We start from the raw sequence: 23,833 nt of genomic DNA, 5'->3' as shown, positions 1-23,833 counted from the left end.
TGGTATAAGCTCTCCTGGCTATGCCTCAGCTGATCCTGCGTGGCCCTGAGCTGATCCTGACTAGCCCGGATATGGTCCTGGCTGGTCCTAATCTGGTCGATGTACGTACCATGCTGTTCCTGCGTAACACGCATCTGCTGGAACTGCTGATAAAACTCAGGCCAATGCTGATGCTGGTAGTACTCATGGTGCTGCGGCTGGTGTGGCGGTGTGTGGTGCGGTGGTGTGTGTGGTCCGTGCTGCTCCTGAATCTCTATATCCTCTTCCTCTTCCTCTGCTGGGAGTGGGGGCAACGGGTCCCAGACCTCGTTGTTGAGCCCCCTCAACCTATCCTCGTCATCAGTCTCAACAATTACCCCCATCGCCTTCAGTGACCTGATGTCAACATGAACCCCCTCGGTTATCAGAGTGAGACCCTGAAGCACTGTTGGTGCAGATTTGTGACAACAGCTTAGATTTGGTCTTTGGATATCTTGTAATTAGTTAAACGATAAACAGTTAGCGGGTTTAGCTTTGTAATAGTTAGTTGTAATGTTTGGGCTAACTAAACCCAAAGGATTGGGTGATGGGGGGCGAATTGGGCCTGTCCAATTCGCAGCCCAGGAGTCTTTAACCTAGCCCAGTTGTAAACCTTGTGGTATATAAACAAGGTTAAACATTAGGGTTTAGGTTAATCAGCCAAAACAGAGTTTGAGAGACATAATTTCGTGAGAGTGCTTGCTTGGACGAAATTAGGGTTTGTGGTTAGGGTTTGATTGATTGTAATCAGTCTTGATAGATAATCAATAAAACCCGGTTTGAAAGTGATTTGCTGTTTCTGTTTCCTACACGTTTTCTGCTAATTCTGATCAAGAGGATTCCGCACTCTTGATTGGAAAGACGATTCTGTGATGATCCATAGACTCAAGGGGACCTACAATTGGTATCAGAGCATTAGGCTCTTGATTGCTCGGTTCAGAATTGTGTTTGGCAGGAGGATTTTCGAAATTTTTGAAACCTGAAAATTAGGGTTTTAAAATTTTCGATTTTTGTGTGTTTTGGTTTGATAAAATTTTCGAATTTTTTGGCTGTTTGATCTTCTGTTTTGTTTGTTTGGTGGTTTGCAGGTTTTCTGGAAAGATTTGGCTGATTCTGGAAAAGTTTTTGGCTGATAGACTTGAAGATTCGAAGACTGTTCTTCGTGTTCTTGAGTTTATTCAATATGTTCTTGAAAAATTTTCGAAATTTTTTGCTGATTTGCTGCTTTGATTTTGCAGGAAGTTGTTAGAAAATCAGTAAAATCTTCAAAATTTTCGAACAGATCAAGTTTCCAGATTTAACTGGCGATTTTGATCAATTTCGCTGACTGACCAGCGAAATTAACTCTCCGGCGATTTTGTGACTAAGTACCTCGGTGATCGGCGAAGTGAAATCCAAAGGCGACTTTGGTAACCGTATAGTTTTCACAGCGAAATTATTACGGTTTTCGGCGATTTTACCAGTCGTCGTAATCGCGAAATAACCCAGCGAATTTGACTAGCGAACTTGAACAGCGAAATTAGACCTGAAAACCTTTGATCTGTGATCAGCGAATTTGAACAAGTGACCAGCGAATTTAGGTGATTACCTAGCGAAATTAACAGCAAAATTAAGGGGTGGAATTTCCATTGGCAAGCGTCGGAAAATTTTCAGTGTTTTGCAAATAGAAATTGATCCGTAGCTCGTTGGACAAAACCGTTTGCACCGTTGAACTCGTGTGATTTTTAGGACAAAAAAAAGAGTCTGGAAAATCCCAAATTCGGTTTTTGACATTATATATCATTGGACTCGTCTTTTCGAGACGATTCTAACGGTGTAATTTGGTAACCACTGTTTTCGGATGACTTTTGTACGGTTTTCTCAGTCTGTTAACGTTAAAATGTCAAACATGTCTACTTTGAACGAGCTGTTGAAGATGGAGCATGAGGTTGGTACTACCAACAAACCACCTAAGATGATGAAGGTGGAAAACTATCTGACATGGAAGGATCGTTTTCAGTCCTTCATTGAATATCAGGATACGCGCATGTGGATATGCATCGAAGATGGTTACGTGAATCCTACACACGACTTTGAGGGCAGACCACGTCGAACAGAATATGTGAACATGCAAGATAATGATAAAAAGATGTATGAGGCTGAAAAGAGAGCCTTGGCTGCAATCAAAATGTCGTTACCTGATAGCATCAAACATACCTTCAAAAAGTACACTAACTCAAAGGATATGTGGGATGCTTTGGAGAAAAGATACGCTGGTAATGCTGATGTCAAGAAGAACAAGATTGATCTACTGAAGAAGCAGTTTGCTGTTTTCAAGTACATGAAGCATGAGTCACTTGAAGATGTCATCACGCGTTACTACCATCTGATGTCAGAAATGGACAATTATGAGATCGATTGCTATTCTGACGTAGAGAAGAATGACAAGCTGCTAGATGCTTTGCCTACTAAGTGGGATATCTACACTTTAATGATCAAGGGTGAAGCAGATTATGAAACAAAAGAGCTTGAAGAGGTTGTAGGAAAGTTGAGAGCTTATGAGCTCAGCATGAAGAAGAAAGATACTGGATATGATCAGGTTCAAGATCCGGCAGTGTACAATGGGCTTACATCTTCTTCATCTCACAACGCTTCTAGCGACTCTGCTACTGCGTTTTTATCATGTGAGAATGAGCAGGTTATGGTGAATCAGGATGGTGATGTGTGTTTTGTTGCTGCTTCAGGAGGATCATCAGGAGTTAAGAAATCGTCAGCTTCTAAGCAGAGTACTAGTGCTAAGTCAATGCCAATGAGTGTGAAGTCTGCTGAAGAGCATCTGGCTCTAATTGCTTCGTTTGTTGCTTCTTATGAAAACTATATTCAGGGAAAGATTTCTGATCCTGCTACTTTAGATGAAGACTATGATCAGATTGACCCTGATGATCTTGAAGAGATGGATTTGCAATGGCAAATGGCCATGATTTCTAGGCGTGTGAAAAGGTTCATGAACAGAATAGGAAGAAAGTTTGTGGGAAGGAGTGTTGGTTTCGACAAGACCAAAGTGAGGTGCTTTAATTATCAGAGTTACGGGCACTTTGCTAGGGAATGTCAGAAACAAAAGCAAGATAATTCGAGCCAGAGTTCAAACAACAGGAATGCATCAAACAACTCTAGCTCAAAGGCGTTGATCTCTACTGCAAGAGAGGGTTCATATGATTGGAGCATTCACTTAGAAAATGATGGGGATGTCACTCAAGCATTCATGGCAGAGATTACTCCAGTCGATGATGGTGAAGCTAAAGTAGATGATGCAGAAGTGAAAGTGGATGCTGAGGTGAAGGTAGAGAATAGAGCTGAAGAAAAGAAGGTTGATCAGACAACAGGTGCTGAAGATGAAAAACAAAAGTCTGAATATGAAAGAGAAGCTGAGGAAAAGGATGCCAAGTATAAACAATTGGAAGCTCAGCTTGCAGCTCTAATGGCCAACCTTGACAAACAAACAGGAGAGGTAAAATCTAATTCTGTGTGTTTAAAATGTCGTGAACTACAGGGTGAGGTTTACAGGTTGTCTGCACAAAACAAAAGTTTGGTAAGCGAAATGTCTAACATTAAAGAATCAAACTTTTTTGCTAAAAGAAATGAAACGTCATACTTGAAGAAAATAAAAGGTTATGAAAGTGAAATTGAAGCCGTAACCTGCAAATTAAATGAAAAACTTCAAGTCATAGACTTAGCTCATGACATGATGGCTGAAAAAACAAAGGAAATTTCTGATAAAAACAAAGAGTTGTCAGATGCTCAACTCAGAATTGTTGAACTTGAAAAGAAATTGGGTCAATTCAGGGATTCTACTTTTGTTATGAAACATATGATGGGTGGGTTAAAGAAGAGTAATGACAAGACTAGTGTGGGATTCCAAGGCTATAATGAAGTCCCACCTCCTCTTAGTCATGATTATTCATTCCTACCTGATGAAGATGAGCTAACAAAGTTTATGTCAACAGCACCAAGTAGTTCCACAGCAAGTCGAGGTGATGAGTCTGAGAGAGGTGATGCTAAGAAGGATAATAACAGCAAACCAGCTTTGAAAAAGAACACTTCACAACCTAAGAATAAAAATTCGACTTTTGCTAAAAAGATAAATTTTGTTCAAGGAAGTGACATGAAAAATGAGACAGCTGTTATTGAAAATGAATCGAACGTAGAGTTTGCTAAAAATGAAAACAAAGAAAATTCTGAAATTAAGCAAACTGAACCAGATTCTTCTAAAGCATCATCATCAAAGCCTGAATCCAGTTCAAAGGCTTCAGATAAGAAGTCTTCGAAAAAGATATCGTGCTTCAAATGTCACACCAAAGGACATGTAGCTAGCTGCTGTCCTAACAAAAAGAATGAAGCACAAGTGAATGAGAGGAAGAGAGAGAAGTCACCAGAGAAGAGTGGTGATAAGCAGGAGAGAGAGTCCAACTCTCCAAAGAAATCTGCTCCTAAGCAACCAGAGACGGTTGCTGTTGGTGTGGATAAGGCTGAAAAAGGAACTCCACAAGTTCCTCGTTTTCAAAGAAATCAACCTAGATTTCAGCCTAGATCTCCACCAGGCAGATTTGAGAGACCTAGAAGCAGTTCACCAAGAATGAACAACCAAAATACAAATAATTTCAGAAGTCAAGGTCAATATCAAAATCGATACCAAAATAATGGTGGTCGAAATTTTTATAACAATGGCTTTAGAAATTATAATAATAATGCTTCTTGGAATCAAAATCAAAATTTTCAAAGGTTAAATAGTCCAAACACACATAGGAACCCTCATGACCAAAGACCTAGTGGAAGTCAAAATCAAATTCCAACAGGTCTAAGATCCAAGACTCCAGTTAGGAGTAATGGATATTGGATGGATGTTCCGGTGGTTGGTGAATTTGGACGACCCAAGACCATTAAGGCTTGGGTCCCCCAATCTAACTAATTTTTTGGTTGGTGTGTGCAGGAGCTGCTAAGGAGGATTATCAACTTGTGGTATGTTGATAGTGGCTGCTCCAGGCACATGACGGGGGATGCGAGGTTGTTAACTGAATTTGAAGAATATGATGGAGGACAAGTAAATTTTGCGGGTGCGAAAGGTGGTAGAATTACTGGACGAGGAAAGGTGACCAATGGGAAGATCACACTGGACAAAGTGAACTATGTTGAGCAGCTTAAACACAATCTTATGAGCGTGTCACAAGTCTGTGACAAGGGTCACTCGGTCCATTTTACCAAGAATGAAGCTTTAGTGTTGAAACCAGGTTTGGAAATACCGGACGATTGGATAGTGATGCGAGCGCCAAGGAGAAATGACACTTATGTCATGGACATGGGTGCTAAGGATCCAACTGCAGTGGTGGCGTGTTTACTATCAAAAGCATCTGAAGCTGAATCGATGTTGTGGCACAGACGCATGGCCCATATTCACTATCGCAAAATGAACTATCTTGTTAAAAATGAGCTAGTGAAAAGGGTTCCATTGCGGAGGTTTCAAGTGGAAGACAAATGTCTTCCATGTCAAAAGGGAAAACAACACAAGAAACCTCATAAATCAAAAACAGTAAATTCCATAGATGCCCCTTACGCATTACTTCACATGGATTTATTCGGTCCAGTGAACGTGAGGAGCATATGTGGAAAGTACTATTGTTTAGTTGTCACTGATGATTACTCACGTTATTCATGGGTTTTCTTTTTAGGTACAAAAGATGAGACAGCAGAGATGTTGATAGATCTTTTTACAAAATTGGAAAACGTCCATGATGCAAAGATCAAGAGGATAAGGAGTGATAATGGCACGGAGTTCAAGAATCGTATTCTGGATCTCTACTGTCTTCGCAAGGGAATTGAACATCAATATTCTGCTCCTTATACGCCTCAACAGAATGGAGTTGCTGAGAGGAAAAACAGGACGTTGATTGAAGCCGCTAGGACAATGCTTTCAGATTCTAAGCTACCAGTTCTTTTCTGGGGAGAAGCTGTGAATACAGCTTGCTATGTCCTAAACAAAGTTTTGACTGTTAAAAGTTTAACAAAACTTGTCATGAATTAATGTTTAACAAGAAACCAAACTTAGAAGGCTTTGAACCATTTGGATTACCCTGCACCATTGTGCGAAATAAAGATAAACAAAAATTCGGTGAGGTGGCTGACGAGGGCTACTTTCTAGGTTATGTACCTGGCGCACCGAATAAAAGGGTTTTTAATCTAAAAACTGGTAAAATTGAGGTTGTGTTTAATGTTGAAATCACTTCTTACAAACCTCAACAGTCAACGAGTGGACCAGCTATATTATATGATTATGAAAGTGTCTTTAAATCATTTAATATTCCTGAGTTTTCCAATGCAGATGAGTCTCAGCTGATTCAAACAGTGATTGGTGATGATGAAGGCGAGTTCATGCCTAGATCGAATGTTGATATGACAGATGCTCCGGAACCTTCCCAAGATGCTGCTGCTACTGATTCAAGTGACGATGAACCCGAACCCAATCAGGGGGAGGATTTCATTAATCCGTTTGCGGATCAGCATATTCAGGGGGAGGTTGGCTCAAACCTGGGTGACAATTTGGAAGTCGATGCTGTTGCTACTACACGAGCAAATAGAGATCATCCAGTTGACATGATACTTGGAGATCCTACTGCAGGTGTTCAAACAAGAAGAAGCATAGCAGCGAATACAGGGTTATTTGTTTCAATTGAGAAGACTGGGATTGTGAACGAGTGCTTGTACAGTTGCTTTATTTCCCAAGAGGAGCCGAAGAACATTCATATGGCTCTTAAAGACAATTCATGGGTTGAAGCAATGCAAGAGGAATTGGCCCAGTTTGCTAAGTTGAAGGTTTGGGAGTTGGTTGATCTTCCTAAAGGTGAAAGAGAGATTGGAACTAAATGGGTGTTTAGGTGCAAGAAGGATGAAAGAGGTATAGTTACGCGAAACAAGGCTCGATTGGTGGTCAAAGGTTTCAATCAGCAAGAAGGGATAGATTACAATGAGGTGTTTGCACCAGTGGCAAGGTTGGAGGCAATTCGTTTGTTTCTGGCTTTCGCAACTTTCAAGGGCTTCAAAGTTTACCAACTAGACGTGAAGAGTGCGTTTCTTTACGGGAAAGTCCAAGAAGTGGTGTATGTCTCACAACCAGATGGGTTCGTTGATCCAGATTATCCAGATCGAGTGTACAAACTTGATAAGGCTTTGTATGGGTTACATCAAGCTCCCAGGGCGTGGTACGAGACACTGTCTACACATCTGATAAAGAATGGTTTTGAAAGAGGTCAGATTGACAGTACACTGTTCATCAAGAGGAAGAAGGAAGATTTTCTGCTGGTACAGGTGTACGTGGATGACATCATCTTTGGGTCATCTGATGAAAGCATGTGTAAAGAGTTCGAGCAGGTGATGAAGAGCAAGTTCGAAATGAGTGCTATGGGTGAGCTGTCTTACTTTCTGGGATTACAAGTTGAACAGAAGGCGGATGGGATGTTTATTCATCAAACAAAGTATGTGTATGACATTTTGAGTCGGTTCAAAATGAATGATTGCACTACTTCCAACACACCCATATGTGAAAATCACAATCTTGGCCCAGATCATGAAAGTACTGAAGACGTTGATCCTACTCAATACAGGGCAATGATTGGTTCTCTAATGTACTTGACTGCTTCAAGACCCGACATCATGTTTGCCGTATGCTTGTGTGCCAGATATCAGGCGAATCCTAAAGAGTCACACATGAAAGCAGTGAAGCGGATTCTTCGTTACTTGAAGGGGAAACCTAAACTTGGGTTATGGTATCCAGCTGATAGTGATTTGACGTTTGTTGCTTACACTGACTCAGACTTTGGAGGATGCAAGTCGAACAGAAAGTCTACAACAGGTGGTTGTCAGTTCTTAGGAGGCAGGATCGTGTCTTGGCAATGCAAGAAGCAATCCTGTGTGTCTACTTCTACGTGTGAAGCTGAATATATTGCTGCTGGAAGCTGCTGCTCTCAGGTTCTCTGGATTCAACAGCAGATGCGCGATTACGGTTTGGATTTCACTCGTACTCTTATTATGATAGACAATAATGCCACTATTTCAATAACTAATAATCCCGTGAACCACAGTCGTACAAAACATATTGACATACGTCATCATTTTATACGGGATTGTGCTGAAAAGCGACTGATTGAATTACATCGAGTCGACACAGAGGATAACCTGGCAGATCTTTACACTAAAGCATTTGACAGGGCTCGCTTTGAACATTTAGTCGAACTCAACGGGATGAGGAATCCTGAATAACTGGTTTTTCATAAGAATTTTTGTAAATAGTTTACTGTTTTCTTAAAAATCAAAAACACAAAAAAAATTGAAAAATCAAAAACATAAAAAAAAATTAGAAAATAAAAAATGAGTTATCACTGTGTGAAAAGGAGAAATGATAGTACATCAGCAAGTTAGACTGTCACACTGAACTTGAAATTAAATTGCTTAAGTGTGATAGCAGCTTCATTATATGATGTACCAGTAGGCAAAAAGCATGAAATAATCAACTTACCAATGTGATATAAACTTAAATGAACTGAATATGAGTGGGGAACACATAGATGGTGTATGGTTTAATGACCTTAATTCTTGTGTTGATAGATTGCCAAAATCTGAAGTTTTGGGTCTTTATACTGTTATTTCATCTAGGGATATCTTGGCTGTCTGTCTGTTAGAACAAAAATTGTACATGACCTCAGGAAAGATAGTCACTTGGAATTAGCTCATTTCTATTTGAATGTCTGTATATTTCCCGATACACACAATTTTGATCTGATTCTGAAATCTTCTCTGAAAAAAGTCGTGTACCTCCTCTGCTGCATCCAGATATATGCTGACCTGGAGGTGCTAGGCAACGACAGCTTCTGCTGCATCCAGACACATGCTGACCTAGCTGTACGTTGTCGCGCTATAGATCTAATACACCCGAAAGAGGCCCTCAAGTGCCCAAAAGAAACCCAAGAAACCTATATCAAACTGAGAAAATCTCATTTGATCTGTATATTATACCATCTCTACTAAAGATCTATTCTGTTCTCTTCTCAACCTATTCCCAGTTAAGATTTCAGAAATCTGGATTGGACTTGTGAAATATGTGGTAGGGAAGATACTTGCATGATAGAGTGTGCTGTTTATATTTCCAGGATTTGATTTGTATTTAATTGGGTGTTCATGGTTACGAAATCAAAACATGATAACACATATTATAAGCAGACCTAGACACAGTAAGGATATCTTAGAGGATGACATCAGTATACTCACCTACTACGATGAATCTTTGTGCATACCTTGATCGCGGGGGTATATCCTGAAGTGGGGTACACTAATATATTAGTAATAAAATTACCTTAACGTATCATACGATAATGGTACTTGAAATGTTCATGCATTTTGTTTAAGTGGACAAATATACTGGTAATCGTCTTGAACTGCTGTTTATGAAAAATTAAATAAAGAATTATCTAATTGTGTGAAGCAGTCTGATTGTGCTGATATGATCTTCTTACCAGTGATTCTCACAAAAATAGAGTGTTTATTGCTTTTGTATTTACTTGCTTTCAGAAAAATATAAAAATCCAAAAATAGTGTCATTTTCTGTTTAAAATTCTTAACGTACGGAAAACTGTTATTCTTGGAGGAATTGTTACTGATAGGGGGAGACGGTGTTAGAAAGTGAGTTCAAAATTTTACGGCAGGTTCTTATGCGTTGGACAAAAGTTTTGCGTGTTGGTGATGAAATTGAAAAGGCTTAATCTGTGATACAGTTTAACTAATCTCTTGAAAAATAATAATTTATTTAACTTATGTTGAAAAATTCTTATGGTTTCTCGAGATGTTTGTTTTATAGTATACAGATTGAAGCAGTTTGTTGCTGAGAAGTTGCTGTAACGTGTGAAGATGAGAGTTTGATTGGATGCATGGTAGAACCTCCTTTCTATATTGCAGACAAGATTGAAGAGTTTGAAGATTGCTTTGCAAATGTTTTGAAGATTTGGTGATTGGATGCATCAGCTTAGGGGGAGTCTGTTGCTGACAGTCTGTTGCTGACAGAAGCTGTTGAAGCTGAAGCTATCCAAAGACCAAAGACAGTGCGAGACTACTTGAAGATTGCAAGAAGACTGAAGACAAAGTTTTGACTCAAGACAAAGTTTTTATGAAGCTATTGTCAAGGGGGAGTTTGTTGGTGCAGATTTGTGACAACAGCTTAGATTTGGTCTTTGGATATCTTGTAATTAGTTAAACGATAAACAGTTAGCGGGTTTAGCTTTGTAATAGTTAGTTGTAATGTTTTGGCTAACTAAACCCAAAGGATTGGGTGATGGGGGGCGAATTGGGCCTGTCCAATTCGCAGCCCAGGAGTCTTTAACCTAGCCCAGTTGTAAACCTTGTGGTATATAAACAAGGTTAAACATTAGGGTTTAGGTTAATCAGCCAAAACAGAGTTTGAGAGACATAATTTCGTGAGAGTGCTTGCTTGGACGAAATTAGGGTTTGTGGTTAGGGTTTGATTGATTGTAATCAGTCTTGATAGATAATCAATAAAACCCGGTTTGAAAGTGATTTGCTGTTTCTGTTTCCTACACGTTTTCTGCTAATTCTGATCAAGAGGATTCCGCACTCTTGATTGGAAAGACGATTCTGTGACGATCCATAGACTCAAGGGGACCTACAAGCACCTCCTCAGTCATAAGGTGTTCGTTGTACGCAATTTCGGTCATATACTGACCGCCATGTATCTGACTGTTAGGAGTCCTCCCTGAGCACTTCACAAAGTATTCAGCCATTCGCGCCGCTAAGTTGATGGGTGCCTTCTCCACCAATGCATATAGAAAAATCAAATCTGGTGTTGGATAGTTACCAAGACTGTCCATGCGACCGCATATAGTGTGGCTAAACACATGGTGCATCACTCGCACCAGAGGGTCTTTAAGTCGTGAGGCCTTTGACATCCTCGGGTTGTATGGGTCCCCAACAGCATTTGCAGCCCAAAACGCATCCCGTGATGCATCAGAAGGGAAGGTGAACTGCTCTGTGAAGACATCGGGATCATCCATGTCTTCTCTAGTCTAAATCCCGAGCCTCCTACCCAAACGACCAACCGACCACCTGTGCCATCGACCACATAATCTGAAAGCTATCCGCTCCTTGTGGCGGAATTTGGGTCGTCGAGCAGCAACCAGTTTTTCGTAGGCATATGATGCAAAGAACTCTATGGTCAGCTCCAAGTAAACGGGTCGGTTGCAACCGACCAGATTTGTAAGTGGGCGACTCATCATGTTCTCTAAACGGTCATACTGATTGAGCTCTTGCATTACTTCCCAATCCAGCCATCTAGGGACTCCGAACTGCCCCCTCCGGGCCCATAGTTCGTCTCTTTTTGGAACGCATAAAGCCTCACGCTCGTCGTTGGGGTTGAATTGTAGGAAGGGATGATTCATCTGCATAAGGAATATAGTTAGAAATCATGGAACAGGAAAAATTTTATTCGAAAACAGCAGAACGCACAATTATGAAGGAACTGTGAATCTGATCTGGGCATCCGGCACGGTCGTGCGGCGATACGCACGGTCGTGCGTCGCCGATGACGTGCACCATCTGCCCAGGGAACTCGGAACTGCACGGCGTGCGGTCAATCGGCACAACTGTGCAACACCGAACAACAAGCTTGAATCGTGATTTACCCGGAACGGCACGACCGTTCCATCCAAGGAACGACCGTGCGACTGTTGACCTGCAGATTTTAATCCCCTGAACTTTGAATAGCCTGATTTTCCCAAAATCAACAACTTTTTTGCACAAACAGGGGTCGGAAACTTAATCGGGTGTTCACGATAAGCAAGATTCAAACAAGGGTTAGGGTTTCGATCTGTTTATGAAGAGAACCCTAATAAATCCCTTGAAGAATCGGAGGAAATCTACCTAGAAAGCAAGGAAACAATAAATCTACAACTAGGAACGTACCGTGTGAAGAAGGGTGTGAGATCGTGCGAAAAATCATGCGATTTGATGAAGTATCGCTCTGGCACGGCCTGGTGCTGGTAGGGTTTCACGAATTGTGAATGGGGGCTGCAGATGAGGGTATTTATAGTGCCAAATGACAAAACTGCCCTCAGCCTGACGCACGGTCGTTCTCCGTTTGGCACGGTCGTGCGTCGCCGACAACATTCACTTTTCTCGGTGATGCACCGAGGGTGCGATCCACCGTGCCAGCAGCTCGGAAATGCACGGGCGTGCGAATCCTGGCACGGTCGTGCATCAGCTGCAGATCAGAATTTTCTGCAGAAGCCATTTCCAGCAACTGTTTTGGCCGTTTTTCGCCATTTTTTCAACACGCCTGCTGTTCTAACAATATTGCAACATAGAACCTTCGCTCGGCACGAATAGAAACTGTACAAACTAACGGAAACTACCTAACTAACCTAAATCACACTAAAACTACAAAAACATAAAAACGGACAATTTTGCCCCTATAGCGCCAAAGACGCTCCTGCTACATTTTTGTCGGCGAGTCAGTAGCATAGACTCATGCTAAATTTTTGTCGACGAGTCGATAGCAAGACTCCAAGTTAAAACGAGAAAATAAATCCTAAATGACGATACTACCCCTAAAGCGCAAAATACGCTCTTGCTGCATTTTTGGTCCGCGAGTCAGCAGCGTAGACTCACTCCTCCCCACACTTATGATGTGTGCGGGGTTTGGAGTTCAATAACCTCCATCACCGACTCTGTCGGCCCGGCAACGTATAACTTCAAGCGATGGCCATTTACTTTGAAAATAACGCCGTCCGCGTTCTCTATTGCAACAGTCCCATATGGAAATACCTCTTTAACCGTGTATGGGCCTGTCCAACGTGAATGAAGCTTCCCGGGAAATAAGCGCAACCGCGAGTTGTAAAGAAGAACAAGATCGCCCGCTTGGAATTCTTTGTGGTCCTTCAAGCGTTTATCGTGCAATCTCTTCGTGCACTCCTTGTACAACACCGAGCTCTCATAAGCGCGTTGTCGCAACTCTTCCAATTCATGAATCTGGAGAAACCGGGCTTCACCTCCGGCTTTTAGGTCCAGATTTGCGGTTTTTAGCGCCCACATCGCTTTATGCTCCAACTCAACCGGTAAATGGCATGCCTTTCCGTACACAAGCCTAAAGGGAGTAGTCCCAATAGGCGTCTTGTAAGCCGTACGGAAAGCCCACAACGCTTCATCAAGCTTATCCGACCAATCCTTGCGGTTTGCACCTACCAACAGCTCAAGGATTCTTTTCAGCCCCCGGTTCGTGACTTCCACCTGCCCGCTTGTCTGTGGATGATAGGGCGTGGATAGACGGTGATGCACACCGTAACGGGACAAAGCTCTCTCGGGCTGAGTATTGCAAAAATGTGTCCCTCTATCACTGATAAGCGCTTTCGGAGCGCCGAACCGGGCAAATAAGCTTTTCAAAAATCTCACGACCACCCTGGCATCATTGGTGGGTAAGGCCTGTGCCTCCGCCCACTTCGATACATAGTCAACCGCGACCAGGATGTACTTATTACCTCGTGAGGGGGGAAATGGTCCCATGAAGTCTATCCCCCAGATATCAAAGACTTCACAAACCTGAATCCAGGTCTGAGGCATTTCATCACGTGCCGATATATTTGTCGCCATCTGGCAAGCATCGCACGCTCTAACCCAACTCTGCGCATCACGAAATATAGTTGGCCAATAAAACCCGGAGTCCAACACTTTCTTGGCGGTAAAGTTGGCTCCATGGTGGCCTCCGGTAGGTCCCTCGTGACAGTGGCGCAGAATATCGGTCGCCTCCTTCCCTGAAACACATCTCCTGATCACCTGATCAGCACTAACCCAAAACAAGTAAGGGTCATCCCAAATGTAGTGCTTAACATCCGAAAAGAATTTCCTCTTTTGCTGGTGAGTCAACCCTTTAATCAGAATCCCGCAAGCAAGGTAGTTCGCAAGGTCAGCGAACCATGGCGACTCATCGCATATCTCAACACTCATCAAAGACTCGTGTGGGAAGTTGTCATTTATGGAATCCCAACGTGCGTCCACGATGTCTCCATGCTCTAACCGAGATAGATGGTCAGCCGCTACATTCAACGCACCCTTTTTATCTTGAATTTCAATATCGAACTCTTGCAGCAACAAGATCCACCTGATTAGACGCGGTTTGGCGTCCTGTTTGCTGAAGAGATATCGGATGGCAGCGTGATCAGTATATACAACGATTTTCGAAAGCACCAAGTACGATCTAAATTTGTCAAATGCGAAAACGACCGCTGAGAGCTCTTTTTCTGTCGTGGTATAATGCTCCTGAGCGTCGTGAAGAGTTTTGCTCGCATAATAGATCGGGTGAAAGTGCTTTTCTCTCTTTTGGCCAAGAACGACCCCTATAGCGTAATCACTCGCGTCGCACATAATCTCAAACGGCAGACTCCAGTCCGGTGCAACTAAAATAGGGGCCTCAATCAACTTTCGCTTGAGAAGGTCAAAGGCTCTCAAGCAATCATCTCCAAATATGAACGGAGCGTCTTTCTCCAACAGACGGGTCATGGGTCTGGTGATTTTTGAAAAATCCTTGATGAATCGCCGATAGAACCCGGCATGACCGAGAAAGCTCCGTATAGCTCTAACAGAGGTGGGGGCGGAAGTCGAGAAATAATGTCGACTTTAGCTGGATCGACTTCCATGCCCGCGTGAGAAATTTTGTGTCCCAGAACTATGCCCTCCTTCACCATGAAGTGGCATTTCTCCCAGTTCAGGACCAGATTTGTCTCCTCACACCTCTTCAACATCTTTCTCAAATTTTCCAAGCAGTGATCGAAGGAATCCCCAAATACCGAAAAATCATCCATGAAAACCTCCATGGAATCCTCGATCATGTCATGGAAAATTGCAACCATGCATCTCTAGAAGGTCGCTGGTGCATTACATAACCCGAAAGGCATCCGCCGGTAGGCGAACGTGCCGAAGGGGCAGGTAAAGGTAGTCTTCTCCTGATCCTCAGGAGCGATAGGAATCTGAAAGTACCCAGAGAACCCGTCTAGGAAACAGTAATACAACTTCCCCGACAGACGTTCCAACATCTGGTCGATGAATGGAAGCGGGAAGTGATCCTTGCAAGTAGCATCATTGAGTTTGCGGTAGTCAATGCAAACTCGCCACCCTGTGACGGTACGGGTAGGAATTAGTTCATTCCTATCATTCGAGACTACAGTCATACCACCTTTCTTAGGTACGACCTGTACTGGACTCACCCACACAGAGTCCGAAATAGGATAAATCATGCCGGCATCCAACAACTTAATCACCTCCTTTTTCACCACGTCCTGCATATTTGGATTTAAGCGCCTCTGATGCTGTGCACATGGTTTGTACTCGTCTTCCATCAGAATCTTGTGAGTACAAAAAGAAGGATTGATGCCCTTGATATCCATGATTTTCCATGCAATGGCTCTCTTATGAAGTCTCAGAACCTCGAGAAGCTGATTTTTCTCATCCTTTTCCAATGATGCCGAAATTATGACCGGTAAGCGATGCTCCTCGTCAAGAAATGCATACTCGAGATGTGGTGGGAGTTCTTTCAACTCCAAAGGCGTCAGATCTTCAACCGAAGGCTTTGCTTCCTCCTTTTTCACATGGTTAATTTCAAGAAATCTCTCCGGACTCTGGGAACCATCGTCACCAATCTGATAGACTGGCTGCTCGAAATCGTGGCCCTCCTGCGTAATGCCAATCAGGTCCCCACACGACAGACGTGTGTCCGAATCAATCTCGTCAATAGTACCTTGAAAATGAGAGCAGACACATGCATCAACAATGTCGACGTAATAAAGCTTGTCATCGTGACATTGCGGATGCTGCATCGATCTTTTGATATCGAATGTCACGTGCTCATCATTCACTCGGAGCGTGATTTGGCCAGCTGCCACATCAACAATCGTCCTCGCTGTATTGAGGAAAGGACGTCCAAGTATCAAAGGTACTCTTGAATCTTCGTCCATGTCAAGGATAACAAAATCCACGGGGAAAACAAATTTATCGATTTTTACAAGCATGTTTTCCACAAATCCGCGCGGATACTTTATTGAGCGATCTGCCAACCGAATGCTCATCCTAGTAGGTGATGGCTCACCCAGATCCAGTTTAGTAAAAACCTTATATGGCATAAGGTTAATACTCGCTCCCAAGTCAGCCAATGCATGGCTAACAGACATGTTTCCAATCAAACACGGGAGCGTGAAACTACCAGGATCTCCCATTTTCGTGGGCAGACGGTTTTGCAGAACGGCGGAACAAGTCTCATTCATCACCACACATGATATATCCACGAGCTTTTGTTTATTCGAGAGGATATCCTTAAGGAATTTCGCATACTTGGGCATCTGGGCCAAGGCTTCAACAAACGGTATATTGATGTGTAGTTGCTTAAACAACTCAAGGAACTTACCGTATTGTTCTTCATTCTTCTGCTTCTTCAGCCTGCCTGGATAAGGTACTGGAGGAGTGTAATCTTTAACCGGCTCCTGGACTTGTGCTGTACTTGCTGGGCACAGCCTGGCTTGCACCTCGTCCGGTGTGTCAGTCGGGACCGCTTCAGTGATCGGTGCTGAGTCCGATATGACGGGTCCGGTAGTTTTTCCACTCCTGGTCATGACAGCATTCACATCCCTGTGTCCGCCCGGGTTTGGTTCTGTATTACCCGGAAGACCGCCTGGGGGTCTTTTGGACATCATTTGTGCCAGCTGACCAACCTGATTCTTGATATTCAGAATTGAGGCTTTCTGACTCCTCATTTCTCCCTCGTTAGCTAGAAAACGATCTTCGCTTTGTTGGTATCGTTTTTCAGAGCTAGAGAGAAGCTGAGCCATCATATCCTCCAGCTTGGAACTAGACTGAGGGGCCTGCTGCTGGGAGCTACTCCCAGTGCCCTGATTCTGGTACGAGTATGGACGCTGCTGGTAGGGTTGGTTGTACTGCTGGTACTGCTGACCCTGCTGAGGCGCTGGAGCACGCTGAGTGAACCCCAATGGGTTCTGATTTCCTGTGTTCGATCGCCACCCAAAATTTGGGTGATTTCTCCAACCGGGATTATAGGTGTTGCTGTACGGGTTGTTCTGCGGCCTTACCTGATTACTCACGAAATCTACTTCTTCGTGGCCCTCATATACGACTCCCTGAAAACATGCCCCAGGCTCGTGTGACACTCCGCACTGGTCACATCCCGAGCCAGCATGCGCAATCATCTGGGACCTGTCGAATCTCGATGCAAGAGCCGAGATTTGTGCAGTAATGGCCGTGTAGTCGTCTACAGCATGAACTCCTGAACGAGATGATGATGATGATGCCCGACCTCTATCTCCGTCCCGACGCGAGCTGGATTTCAACGCAGCTTTTTCTATAATATCATACGCTTCAGTCGGCGTCTTAGTTCCAAGATCGCCTCCCGCGTTCACGTCTAATCGCTCTTGCGTATTATAGCTGAGCCCCTGATAGAACGTCAAAACCAGCTGTCGCTTGGAGAAGCCATGATGTGGCACATCAATCAACAAATCCTTGAATCTCTCCCAAGCCGCATGCAACGACTCGCCCTCGTCCTGGCGAAAGGAAACAATCCGGTTCCGTAGTTTGTTCGTTTTCTCAGGTGGAAAATATTTCTGCATAAACTGCTCTGCTAACTGATTCCAGGTCCTGATGGACCCGGCAGGAAGTGACATAAGCCAAGCTCTAGCTTTGTCACGTAATGAAAACGGAAACAACCTCAACCGAATCGCATCCTCCGAAACACCTGTAATCCTAAATGTCGAACAAATAGCAAGAAAAGCAGTGATATGCCTCCCGGGATCCTCATGCTCACGTTCGTCAAACTGTACTGAATTCTGCACCATGTTAATAATACTAGATCTAATTTCAAAAGTAGGTGCATCTATAGTGGGCTGAAGGATACTCGGCTCCAGGCCTGCCCTTCCGGGCTGATTTGTTTCATTCAACGGTCGGTCGTCGTCCGCAAGTTCATGGTTTTAACAAGCATACTAGTGACAAGTTCTATATTACACATAACATCCAGCTCACTCCTATATCCGAAATGAACAAATATATAATAATAGGCTCAAATATGCTCACGTAACGAATGGAATGGGTAAAAGTGTGAAAACTATCATGTAAGTCTTTCTTTGTTTGTCACGCTTTCCGGTTTCCTTTTTCAAAAAATATTTTGCTTGTCGAGTTTTTATCAAGTCCGAAGCTTTCTAAAACACAACCAACCGGTTTATTTACTAAAATATATACAAAATACAGGTATTTTTGAATGATTTTTCTGATTTTTTTATTTTTTATATATATATATATATGAGGACAAACAAAGTTAACAAATTTAACCCCCTCCCCACACTTGAACTTCGCATTGTCCCCAATGCGAAACCCGAAATATAGAGAAAAAGGATAATAGTACTCCCCTCAAGATGATATCTGATGAATCGAGACTTCCAAAGCTATGTCTGTCATATGCTCCGGTCAAAGACTTGATAGCCAAAATCTGCAAGTATGTCATATGGTATAGCAAAACAGAACAGTAACAGAATAAACACAAATAAACCATAATGTACATAAATACTACCAATCCAAATAACGACATAACAGAAAGTAAAGTGTTTGAAAATACAATACAATCCGAGGGTGTTCGACATACTAAGCAAAAAAGAACACCCGAAATGACAAGTACTAAAATAATAATAAAAACCACTAACGAACATCACCACCAACTCCTACTCGTCGTCACCGTCATCGTCTCTCGTGAAGGATGGGCCCGCACCACCATAACCAGGTGGGTTCCACGGTGGGAACTGTGGAGGGTGCTGAAAGTAGTCGGGATATGCATGGTGCATCTCCCCGAATAGGTACGAAAATCCGGCACTCACCCCCTGGTATAAGCTCTCCTGGCTATGCCTCAGCTGATCCTGCGTGGCCCTGAGCTGATCCTGACTAGCCCGGATATGGTCCTGGCTGGTCCTAATTTGGTCGATGTACGTACCATGCTGTTCCTGCGTAACACGCATCTGCTGGAACTGCTGATAAAACTCAGGCCAATCCTGATGCTGGTAGTACTCATAGTGCTGCGGCTGGTGTGGCGGTGTGTGGTGCGGTGGTGTGTGTGGTCCGTGCTGCTCCTGAATCTCTATATCCTCTTCCTCTTCCTCTGCTGAGAGTGGGGGCAACGGGTCCCAGACCTCGTTGTTGAGCCCCCTCAACCTATCCCCGTGATCAGTCTCAACAATTACCCCCATCGCCTTCAGTGACCTGATGTCAACATGAACCCCCTCGGTTATCAGAGTGAGACCCTGAAGCACCTCCTCAGTCATAAAGTGTTCGTTGTACGCAATTTCGGTCACATATTGACCGCCATGTATCTGACTGTTAGGAGTCCTCCCTGAGCACTTCACAAAGTATTCAGCCATTCGCGCCGCTAAGTTGATGGGTGCCTTCTCCACCAATGCATATAGAATAATCAAATCTGGTGTTGGACAGTTACCAAGACTGTCCATGCGACCGCATATAGTGTGGCTAAACACATGGTGCATCACTCACACCAGAGGGTCTTTAAGTCGTGAGGCCTTTGACATCCTCGGGTTGTATGGGTCCCCAACAGCATTTACAGCCCAAAACGCATCCCGTGCTGCATCAGAAGGGAAGGTGAACTGCTCTGTGAAGACATCGGGATCATCCATGTCTTCTCTAGTCTAAATCCCGAGCCTCCTACCCAAACGACCAACCGACCACCTGTGCCATCGACCACATAATCTGAAAGCTATCTGCTCCTTGTGGCGGATTTTGGGTCGTCGAGCAGCAACCAGTTTTTCGTAGGCATATGATGCAAAGAACTCTATGGTCAGCTCCAAGTAAACGGGTCGGTTGCAACCGACCAGATTTGTAAGTGGGCGACTCATTATGTTCTCTAAACGGTCATACTGATTGAGCTCTTTCATTACTTCCCAATCCAGCCATCTAGGGACTCCGAACTGCCCCCTCCGGGCCCATAGTTCGTCTCTTTTTGGAATGCATAAAGCCTCACGCTCGTCGTTGGGGTTGAATTGTAGGAAGGGATGATTCATCTGCACGAGGAATATAGTTAGAAATCATGGAACAGGAAAAATTTTATTCGAAAACAGTAGAACGCACAATTATGAAGGAACTGTGAATCTGATCTGGGCATCCGGCACGGTCGTGCGGCGATACGCACGGTCGTGCGTCGCCGATGACGTGCACCATCTGCCCAGGGAACTCGGAACTGCACGGCGTGCGGTCAATCGGCACAACTGTGCAACACCGAACAACAAGCTTGAATCGTGATTTACCCGGAACGGCACGACCGTTCCATCCAAGGAACGACCGTGCGACTGCTGACCTGCAGATTTCAATCCCCTGAACTTTGAATAGCCTGATTTTCCCAAAATCAACAACTTTTTTGCACAAACAGGGGTCGGAAACTTAACCGGGTGTTCACGATAAGCAAGATTCAAACAAGGGTTAGGGTTTCGATCTGTTTATGAAGAGAACCCTAATAAATCCCTTGAAGAATAGGAGGAAATCCACCTAGAAAGCAAGGAAACAATAAATCTACAACTAGGAACGTACCGTGCGAAGAAGGGTGTGAGATCGTGCGAAAAATCGTGCGATTTGATGAAGTATCGCTCTGGAACGGCCTGGTGCTGGTAGGGTTTCGCGAATTGTGAATGGGGGCTGCAGATGAGGGTATTTATAGTGCCAAATGACAAAACTGCCCTCAGCCTGACGCACGGTCGTTCTCCGTTTGGCACGGTCGTGCGTCGCCGACAACATTCACTTTTCTCGGTGATGCACCGAGGGTGCGATCCACCGTGCCAGCAGCTCGGAAATGCATGGGCGTGCGAATCCTGGCACGGTCGTCCATCAGCTGCAGATCAGAATTTTCTGCAGAAGCCATTTCCAGCAACTGTTTTGGCCGTTTTTCGCCATTTTTTCAACACGCCTACTGTTCTAACAATATTGCAACATAGAACCTTCGCTCGGCACGAATAGAAACTGTACAAACTAACGGAAACTACCTAACTAACCTAAATCACGCTAAAACTACAAAAACATAAAAACGGACAATTTTGCCCCTATAGCGCCAAAGACGCTCCTGCTACATTTTTGTCGGCGAGTCAGTAGCATAGACTCATGCTAAATTTTTGTCGACGAGTCGATAGCAAGACTCCAAGTTAAAACTAGAAAATACATCCTAAATGACGATACTACCCCTAAAGCGCAAAATACGCTCTTGCTGCATTTTTGGTCCGCGAGTCAGCAGCGTAGACTCTCTCCTCCCCACACTTATGATGTGTGCGGGGTTTGGAGTTCAATAACCTCCATCACCGACTCTGTCGGCCCGGCAATGTATAACTTCAAGCGATGGCCATTTACTTTGAAAATAACGCCGTCCGCGTTCTCTATTGCAACAGTCCCATATGGAAATACCTCTTTAACCGTGTATGGGCCTGTCCAACGTGAATGAAGCTTCCCGGGAAATAAGCGCAACCGCGAGTTGTAAAGAAGAACAAGATCGCCCGCTTGGAATTCTTTGTGGTCCTTCAAGCGTTTATCGTGCAATCTCTTCGTGCGCTCCTTGTACAACACCGAGCTCTCATAAGCGCGTTGTCGCCACTCTTCCAATTCATGAATCTGGAGAAACCGGGCTTCACCTCCGGCTTTTAGGTCCAGATTTGCGGTTTTTAGCGCCCACATTGCTTTATGCTCCAACTCAACCGGTAAATGGCATGCCTTTCCGTACACAAGCCTAAAGGGAGTAGTCCCAATAGGCGTCTTGTAAGCCGTACGGAAAGCCCACAACGCTTCATCAAGCTTATCCGACCAATCCTTGCGGTTTGCACCTACCGACCGCTCAAGGATTCGTTTCAGCCCCCGGTTCGTGACTTCCACCTGCCTGCTTGTCTGTGGATGATAGGGCGTGGATAGACGGTGATGCACACCGTAACGGGACAAAGCTCTCTCGAGCTGAGTATTGCAAAAATGCGTCCCTCTATCACTGATAAGCGCTTTCGGAGCGCCGAACCGGGCAAATAAGCTTTTCAAAAATCTCACGACCACCCTTGCATCATTGGTGGGTAAGGCCTGTGCCTCCGCCCACTTCGATACATAGTCAACCGCGACCAGGATGTACTTATTACCTCGTGAGGGGGGAAATGGTCCCATGAAGTCTATCCCCCAGATATCAAAGACTTCACAAACCTGAATCCAGGTCTGAGGCATTTCATCACGTGCCGATATATTTGTCGCCATCTGGCAAGCATCGCACGCTCTAACCCAACTCTGCGCATCACGAAATATAGTCGGCCAATAAAACCCGGAGTCCAACACTTTCTTGGCGGTAAAGTTGGCTCCATGGTGGCCTCCGGTAGGTCCCTCGTGACAGTGGCGCAGAATATCGGTCGCCTCCTTCCCTGAAACACATCTCCTGATCGCCTGATCAGCACCAACCCAAAACAAGTAAGGGTCATCCCAAATGTAGTGCTTAACATCCGAAAAGAATTTCCTCTTTTGCTGGTGAGTCAACCCTTTAATCAGAATCCCGCAAGCAAGGTAGTTCGCAAGGTCAGCGAACCATGGCGACTCATCGCATATCTCAACACTCATCAAAGACTCGTGTGGGAAGTTGTCATTTATGGAATCCCAACGTGCGTCCACGATGTCTCCATGCTCTAACCGAGATAGATGGTCAGCCGCTACATTCAACGCACCCTTTTTATCTTGAATTTCAATATCGAACTCTTGCAGCAACAAGATCCACCTGATCAGACGCGGTTTGGCGTCCTGTTTGCTGAAGAGATATCGGATGGCAGCGTGATCAGTATATACAACGGTTTTCGAAAGCACCAAGTACGATCTAAATTTTTCAAATGCGAAAACGACCGCTAAGAGATCTTTTTCTGTCGTGGTATAATGCTCCTAAGCGTCGTGAAGAGTTTTGCTCGCATAATAGATCGGGTGAAAGTGCTTTTCTCTCTTTTGGCCAAGAACGGCCCCTATAGCGTAATCACTCGCGTCGCACATAATCTCAAACGGCAGACTCCAGTCCGGTGCAACTAAAATAGGGGCCTCAATCAACTTTCGCTTGAGAAGGTCAAAGGCTCTCAAGCAATCATCTCCAATTATGAACGGAGCGTCTTTCTCCAACAGACGGGTCATGGGTCTGGTGATTGTTGAAAAATCCTTGATGAATCGCCGATAGAACCCGGTATGACCGAGAAAGCTCCGTATAGCTCTAACAGAGGTGGGGGCGGAAGTCGAGAAATAATGTCGACTTTAGCTGGATCGACTTCCATGCCCGCGTGAGAAATTTTGTGTCCCAGAACTATGCCCTCCTTCACCATGAAGTGGCATTTCTCCCCGTTCAGGACCAGATTTGTCTCCTCACACCTCTTCAACATCTTTCTCAAATTTTCCAAGCAGTGATCGAAGGAATCCCCAAATACCGAAAAATCATCCATGAAAACCTCCATGGAATCCTCGATCATGTCATGGAAAATTGCAACCATGCATCTCTAGAAGGTCGCTGGTGCATTACATAACCCGAAAGGCATCCGCCGGTAGGCGAACGTGCCGAAGGGGCAGGTAAAGGTAGTCTTCTCCTGATCCTCAGGAGCGATAGGAATCTGAAAGTACCCAGAGAACCCGTCTAGGAAACAGTAATACAACTTCCCCGACAGACGTTCCAACATCTGGTCGATGAATGGAAGCGGGAAGTGATCCTTGC

At 44.2% G+C, this 23,833-nt stretch overlaps 1 pseudogene; it reads right to left on the bottom strand.

The window, feature by feature from the left end:
- LOC110900828 overlaps positions 1 to 23,507 on the bottom strand; it is a 79,719-nt pseudogene extending 56,212 nt beyond the window's left edge.
- Between the last annotated feature and the right edge of the window lie 326 nt (positions 23,508 to 23,833).

Source organism: Helianthus annuus, chromosome 13, assembly GCF_002127325.2.
Source record: "Helianthus annuus cultivar XRQ/B chromosome 13, HanXRQr2.0-SUNRISE, whole genome shotgun sequence".
Taxonomy (NCBI): domain Eukaryota; kingdom Viridiplantae; phylum Streptophyta; class Magnoliopsida; order Asterales; family Asteraceae; genus Helianthus; species Helianthus annuus.
The sequence above is the reverse complement of the archived record's forward strand: the minus strand, read 5'-3'. Positions and strand labels throughout refer to the sequence as shown.